This window comes from Carassius carassius, chromosome 47 (assembly GCF_963082965.1).
Source record: "Carassius carassius chromosome 47, fCarCar2.1, whole genome shotgun sequence".
NCBI lineage: Eukaryota > Metazoa > Chordata > Actinopteri > Cypriniformes > Cyprinidae > Carassius > Carassius carassius.
In genome coordinates this window covers 18400741-18408912 of record NC_081801.1, presented here as the reverse complement: position 1 = coordinate 18408912, position 8172 = coordinate 18400741, and the positions used below count along the sequence as shown (strand labels likewise).

Genomic DNA, 8172 nt, shown 5'->3' with positions numbered 1-8172 from the left:
TAACAAAGCCATATAGCCAAAACCTAGTTTCAAATATTTTTTTATTTATGATGATTATATTATTTTCCACAGGTGGAGAAATGCAAGTGGACCAAAGTAAATGCCTCACTCTGCAAGAGGTTCTTGCTTTTGCTTCTGGGCTGGGATTCAAAAACAAGCCAATAATTGAATTTATGCATACTGACCGCAAATTCCCTGAAGCCAACACATGTGACGTAGTCCTCCGCCTACCAGTACACAGGAGCTATGAGGAGTTCTGCAACCACATGTGCAGTGGGATATTGCAGGCCACAGAGTTTGGAATGGCATAAAAGTCATGTTCTGTGTTGTTTTGTTTGTTCTATCAGATTCTAATCAAACTGAAGTCATTCAAATAAAGAAGTATTCCCAAACCAGAGTTGATTATTCAAAACGAGTCATATCCTCCAGTTTTGTGTGCAATTCTTATATAGCATTATATTGTAGACTAATTTAGTAAACCTAATGACCATAATAAGCATGTTGCTACAATAAAAACAATATTTAAGATAATGTTTTATCATGCTTCAGAAGCGTGCAGATCCTCATTTATATTTACAGGACTGGAGACTCCAGCAGTGCATCATGTAACAATACAGCCTGATAACTTATATACCAGGAAAACAATTTTTCACGTTTTTATGACATGTCATCATAAAAAAAATTAGACAAAACATTAAAATGTGTCGTTTAAACATACCGCCCGAAAATGCCTGATGCTGTCAGGAGCGGACCAATTTTGTGAAATTCAGCTCCAAAGGAGTAATGGCAAAATGAAGTTGCGATTGTAAGATGCAGTCTGTAAGACGCGCGACATTGATGAAAATGTGCGTTCACAAATACAGAATTTAATAATATGAGGGATTTCTTCAGAGAGGTTTTGCCACATTTCTTCAATTAAGGATGATGCATAGTTATGGGTGTTTCCATTTGACTGAAAAATATTTGATCATTGTCTTGTGAGTCCATTAACTGATCGTCTTGTCCCCAAAATAGTTGTATATTATTATTATTATATTATTATTGTTTATATTTTTATATTATATTTGTTTATATTAATCTTTTCCTCTCATTTAGATCTCTTTACTTAACGTTCTGAATACTTTTGTAAACAATAGTCGACTATAAATGGTCGAAATGCAAATTGATTATGCTGCATTTTAAATGTAACATTTCCTTTTATTTCGGCTAATTAATAGACAATAATTGTAAATAATATAGCCTAGTGTTTCGTTGAGGAATTAATGATCACGTAGTTTCATTTGTAAATGAAAGCACAACATGGTCATTTATCATCATGCATGGGCATAAATACAAAAAAAAAAAAAAATTGAGTTTGTCCGACTCAAAACGCACGTCTTGGACGCCCATTTCTATTATGATAAACGCACGTCAAAAACTATTAAAGCAAATCACACGTCGAGGACGCGCATTTGGATACACAAAAACGCGCGTTTCTGGCGCGCGTTGTCCACAATCCCAAAGCGCACGCTAAGAACGCGCATTGTTATGGCAAATCACGCGTCAGGGACGCGCGTTTTGCTGTAAAATCTCACGCTTTTGAAGTGTCAATGTGCAATCAGACGCCCGAGCAGGCGTTTGTGACCACTTTGGCTTGCCATAAACCCGAGCCTGCGGCGCTGAAATTTGACGTCTTGGGTAAGCACTGTAACAGTCACAGCCTATTACAAGGCAGGCTATCTTTTTCTTGGGGTATGTTCATCCTAGCCACTAGGTGTCACTAATAGGACCCCATGTTTAGAGTAAAAAGGGGAAGTAGTAGAAGGAAAATTATACCACAACACACCTTCACCTGGTCACTGCTGTCGTGGAAAATCCTGACTTGGGAAACTTAGTGTTTGCTGCCCAAATGTAAGTGCTGTTATATCATGTTTTGATTTTTGGAATATCTTTGATTTAGGTGGAGACCTGTTTCTTGTAAATAGCTTGTTTGTTTGTTTGTTTGTTTATGGATGAGTTGATTTGTTGGATTTCTTTTTCTTGTAGAGGATTTTTTGTGCTATTATGATTCTGCTGGACTACTTACCAGAAGAACAATTTCATTGACTGTCTTTGGAGGCAGAAATGCCCTTATCCAAAGAATGACATTAAATGACCATTTAAAGACTAATGACCAAGTCTGGTCTCATCCTGTGGGAAATGACATTGCCTCAGTATTCTCTGTGCTCACCTACATTTTTGATTTGGACAGTTTATTTGGTTGATGATTGTTTGGCACACGCTTGCGTCTATACTTCAATACATGTTTAAAAAGAGTTTATGCTCTTTTGAGTGTTTATTTCCATTACTTTTTGTTTGATTTCTTGAAAAACGTTATATCCTTCAAAGGTCTTGTTTTGCAAATATGATCCCCCCTTTTTTTCTTATAACTCATCAGTTCTAAATAGCTGGGACAGTTATAGCACACTGCAGCCCGTTGTCTACTTTGGATGGATCGAGACTACAATAAATACGAATAGATAGGAATAGGCTACAATAAATGATGTATGCCGAGGCTGGTCAAATGGCGTCCCCCATATCATCTTTATCTGGCCACCCAACTGGGTTTTAATGTTAAGAAATCCCTCGCAGTCTGATATCAAAGCGCCCTCTGAGAAATAGGGGGAGCGTTCATCGTGTTGTTTAACAGCATTCAGCGGTGAGTTTAACAACGCTCTACTGCAGGTAGAACAGCATCCAAATGTGAGTTTAACCAAAACAACGCTCAACTGCAGGTAAAACACTATTCAGAGGTGAGTTTAACAACGCTTCGCGGTGCGTGCAGTAAGCAGTTTAACCGTTTTCTGCCCGGTCACAGGGTAAGTGACTAATTATAGGTGATGCATGCTGGATAATGTATTTTTTATAGGAGTCTGGTATTGATAAATAAATGTATATATGCTTGTGTTTGATTAATCAATGTCTTGTTTATTTATTTATTTATTAAATATCCTCTAAATTAATAATGCTGACGTCATTGTATGGCGCGATCGTGATCCCAAGGTCCATTGCGTTTTTCCCTTTCCACTCGGTAAGTAGAAAAGTTAATTAATAGAGATCGAGACTATTCTTAAATTTACACAATAAAAACTGTAGAATCAGTACAAGTTGTGTTTAGAACTTTTAGACGTGTAAGGCAGCAATTTATTAGGACAGTTAATGATAGAAAATTGTATATATATATATATTTAAATTACTTGCTGCACCACATGTGCAGTAGGCTAGCAAAGTTAGCTAATTAAATTCAAAGTTAATTTTTTTTCACATATAATCATGAAGGTGTAATCATGGGGAATACAAGATTTTCAGTACTGATGTGTTTCCAGTTACCTATTTTACATTAGCTCAAACTATTAAGCCATTTCAGCTAACATTATAAATGGTCAGGCCAGTAATTGTTTAAAATCCACGGATAATTTGATAATAAATGCCTAAATATAATCTATAATAAACAGTAGAAACAAATTCATAACAACAACATTATTGTGTCTCAGCACAATTTCTCACTATAAAATAAATAATTTAAATGTTCTTTCAGAGGTTATATAGGAGGCTATGTTGAACATTGCAACTTTTCTATTTCTTTCTTTTGTATTAAAATAACAAAATTCCACCTGCCCAAGCCCATTTATTCACACATGGTGCAACCCAAAATCAACCAAATGGGTGGAAAAACTGTTCAATCTGGGAACATTGATGAAGAATACTGGTGTAAAGTGTAAGGCACAGGTGTCAAACTCAGTTCCCGGAGGGTCGCAGCCCTGCAGAGTTTAGTTCCAACCCTAATTAAATGCACCTTACTCAGCTAATCGAGTCATTAAGGAATATTTGAAAGTTAAAGGTATGTTTCCTGGAGCAGGGCTGAGCCCCTTCAGGAACTGAGTTTGACACCTCTGGTGTAAGGTGTTGAATTTTTAATATATATTTTTTTCTCTCTCATCAGGTCTTTCAAATTTGCCTGCTCTTTATTCTAAACCCCGACCACACATACAGACAAACACACTCACTCACACACACAATAAAGGCACTTTTAAGAGCCACGTCTGTCCTGTTTACCTGTCTGTGCTGTAGTTTACTTGTCACTCTCTTTTTAGCTCTCTCTATATCTTTATCTCTATTTTCATCTTTATTTGTTTTATTTGACCATCTCTCCAGTTCTCTTAATAGTTCCTAAAAATCATCTTTATTGTAACAGTTTGTCCACCTGTTGTTTGTTTTTGTGTATATTTCTTTTCTAGTCATGACAAGGCCCAAATTCAGGTCCTGCCCTTCTTGCCAGACTCCCAATCAGGCAAGCAGGAAAACTTGTCTATGAAGCCATGTCTGCTTTGGAAGCCTGCCCACCAAAAAAATAAATTAAAAGAAAAAGTGGCATCACTAGATAGCCAGTGGGGGAAATCTGTCCTTAAAAGCAGAAATGCTGGGCGTGTAATTGATTCTGCCCGTATTGCAGCCAGTAACACACTGTTCCTCAGAGCCAAAACACAGACCGAATTCTGTTCAGCTGGAGGGGGTTGGGTTTTTTGGGGTTAGTTATGTGAGGCTTGTGGGGGTCGAGATAAAGGTGTAAATTGCTCTTTATGGGCAGTGTCTTATGAGGCTTTCAAAGATGCTGAACCGGTTTATATAGGACTGTTGTTTTGGCTATAGACTAAAAAATGGTCTGTCCCCACGTAAGATTTTTCTAGTTCTAGTCGTTCATTTGTTATATTCAACTAATCAGAGGTTTATATTAAATTTACAAAATCAAATCTTAATATATTCCATGCTCAAGCACATGCATTAAGTTTGCCACAAAGTACATGCAGAAGTAGCCTAATAATTGTAAAAAATGAGACATTTTAATTATTTATTAATAAACAAATGTTTTCTTGTCTGCTGCAAGATGAAATTCACAGTGCTGGCTCTCTCCGACAGAGAAATGCAACATTCACAGATTGTTGAATGTTGAATATTAATGCGCCCTGTCATTAATGCGAATGAATAATTTTTGCACAAATACTTGCATATGAATAATAATTCACATTTTGCATTACAACGAAAATTATTTTTTACATGCAATTATCCAAAATGCAACCAAACAAGATTTGGAATGAAGATAAAATAAATAAGAATAAAAGCTGCACATCTACCATCACACGTGCAGTGCAAATCTTGCACATATTTTACACACCTGCATTTAAATGCAGCTGCATTTTTTTTTTTTCTTCATTAAATAATATGAAAGCAAGTAGGGCTGGGTGATAAATCGATTTTATCAATTAACTCAAATTTGTAATTTACGTCGGTTTGTTTGAATGAAAATCGTTTTTCTTTTTAACATCCACCGACGCACAACTCAGTTCTCCCGTAGTTCAGAGTGGCTCAACCCTCCCCCACGAGTCTGACAGAGACAGGCCGCCGAGCAAAGGATGAGTGGAGCGGTGTGATTCTGACTGGAGCCTCCATCACTAGTACAATTCATACCAACAGCCCGTAATATAACTGCATATTCAGCAAGAATTCATGTTTAACCTATTTAAATCAGGTTATAATGACTGCAATTGTCGAGCTGGATGTTAAAGGCTATATGAGTTTGTCTGTTTCTTTTACTGATTATTTTCGGGTTAAAGCATGATTTAAACAGATAAAGCACATTCACACGCAATCGCTTTAGCAATAATGCATTTAAACAAATGTAATCTTACAGTGCTACTACATTATCAGTAGGCTATTTGATTTTGAAATCTTGAAGAAATTAATCGATCTGTTTAGACAAAATAACTGACAAAAATGTACTGTTATTTTCCTCACAAACAAAATTTGCACAGCTGATGGGCTAGTATTAACAAAAAATAAATAATAATAATAATAAATAATATATAATAAAAAAATTAATAATAAAATAAAATATAGGTCTTTCCAGCATTAAGGTAATAACATTACAGTTTTTTATCATCTTGTCTCAGTTATAAGTTTATAACTATATTAAAACCTGTTTTGAAAAATTTCTTTGTCAGTTGAATATTGATTTTAAAATCGATTTAAATCATAAATCAGATTTTTTATTAGGCCATATGCTATCGCCCAGCACTAAAAGCAAGTAAAGAAGGCTCCCTTTAAAATCACTTATGTTGTCAGTGTCACGGTGTGATAAAAAATGAAAATATGGAACTTATTCCCGCTGAAGCAGTGTTCCCGGTGGGACACTTTGAGTGTAACCCCGTCCCCAGGCCTGTGTGTGCGACTGTTGCCATGACAACCACAAATGACAGAACATTGATGATCGCGGCCCCCCCTCCCTCGGACAGAGACCCGAACGTGAGTGCTGGCCTTAAATTGCACTTCGTGAAGTGAGTTTGCAGTGCCTAAAATTGATATTTTCCCCCACATTATATGCTTGAAGTGGAATTGTCATGTGCGTGGAAGATACATTCCTTTTTGCCATGCACTCTCCATGTGTTATGCTAGTTGACTGTCAATAGTGAGAGTTCTGTGACATTGATCTGTTCCAACTGTCTGGATCTTGAGAATTATCATCTGGGATTTGAATTAACTCCTCTGTTTGCGCTAATAGGAGAAGAGATGCCCTGTTGAAATGTTCACTATCTGTCTCAGTAAAAGCCCCGTGCAGCTTGTCGACTTCGAGTCTGCTGTATCCTTGCAACTCATCTGTATGGTGAGAAGTGTTCGTTCCTTCCAATGCATGTGAACTGTATACTTTGCCTGAAGCATCCATTCGGTCTGTCTCAGTAGAAGCCCTGTGCAGCCTGTCGACTTCGAGTCTGCTGCATCCTTGTAGCCCACCTGTGCTGAGAGAAGTGACTGTCCCTCTGTCACGAACCTGAGGCTGGCACGCTCTGTCTGAAATATCCACTCTGTCTGTGTCAGAAGAAGCCCCGTTCAGCCCGTTGACTTCGAGTCTGCTGTATCCCTGCAATTCATCTGTATTGTGAGAAGTGTTCGTTCCTTCCAACGCATGTGGACTGTATACTTTGCCTGAAGCATCCATTCGGTCTGTCTCAGTAGAAGCCCTGTGCAGCCTGTCGACTTCGAGTCTGCTGCATCCTTGTAGCCCACCTGTGCTGAGAGAAGTGACTGTCCCTCTGTCACGAACGTGAGGCTGGCACGCTCTGTCTGGAATATCCACTCTGTCGGTGTCAGGAGAAGCCCCGTTCACCTTGTCGGCTTTGAGTCTGTTACCACTTGTAACCCCCTGGTATTGGCGAAGTGCCCCCCGCTGCGAGCGAGCGTGGGAACAGTGTGCCGTGTTGGAGTCGCCATTCAGTATTTCCCCTACCTAATTACTCACCATTCACTTACCTGCCTAAGGCCCTGCTCTGGTGTTACAAAGAAAGTAGAAGAGCCTGACCACACCTCTCCCAAGGAAGATTCCCCTAGCCACCCTACCTTAAGACCGTGCACCTGCCGTATAAGTACCTGACTGATATCCATTCGCCTCAAATTCCGCACCTGTGAAAGAAGGAAGAAAGGTTGGAATTAACTACTCAGAGGAGACTTACCGGACCGCTCACTTGCCAAACACATCTCCACCTTAAGGCTGTGCACCTGGTGTATACGTACCTGACTGATATCCATCCGTCCCAAATTCTGCACCTGTGAAAGGAAGGAAGGAAGGTTGGAAGTACCTACTTACCAGAGGAGACTTACCAGACCGCTTACTTGCCAACCGCATCCCCACCTGTGAAAGACCTACTTGAACACCCACCTGTTCTCCGTCCATCTACTGCGGGGTCCGCACTGAGGAAGAGGGCGGGAGAGTCCCCGGTCGCTGCACCGTTCATCTTCGATCCCTGAGGGCAACAAAGAAGAAGATTTTAGATTAGGATCTCCAATTTGCTTTTACTTCAAAATAAAACTTGTTAAATTTATTCTCTGTCTCCGACTCTTCCCTCTGATCCGCTCCTCGAGGTGGTCCTGGTTCAGGGGTGGGCGCAGACTAGCTTGTCCCACCCGACCTGTGACATCAGTTAATTAAGCTCTTTTTTTACATCGTGTGTATTTTGTTGATTATAATGAGAGAACTTGAGTTTAATCGTGAGGACGGTTTATTAATCCGTCCATTCTTTAGAGTTTCAAAGTTTTAGCTAAATCGTCAGGGTTTAATTTATTCATTTCTTTTTTTAGGCTAATTAGGCATAATTAATGTGAACA

At 38.8% G+C, this 8172-nt stretch overlaps 1 long non-coding RNA gene across 1 annotated transcript; it reads left to right on the top strand.

Moving 5' to 3' along the window:
• The first annotated feature begins 6290 nt into the window (after positions 1 to 6290).
• On the top strand, positions 6291 to 7162 carry LOC132130917 (uncharacterized). Its single transcript, XR_009428812.1, has 3 exons — positions 6291 to 6318; positions 6575 to 6676; positions 6754 to 7162. It is a non-coding gene; the product is annotated as an uncharacterized LOC132130917 (long non-coding RNA).
• The last annotated feature ends 1010 nt before the right edge of the window (positions 7163 to 8172 follow it).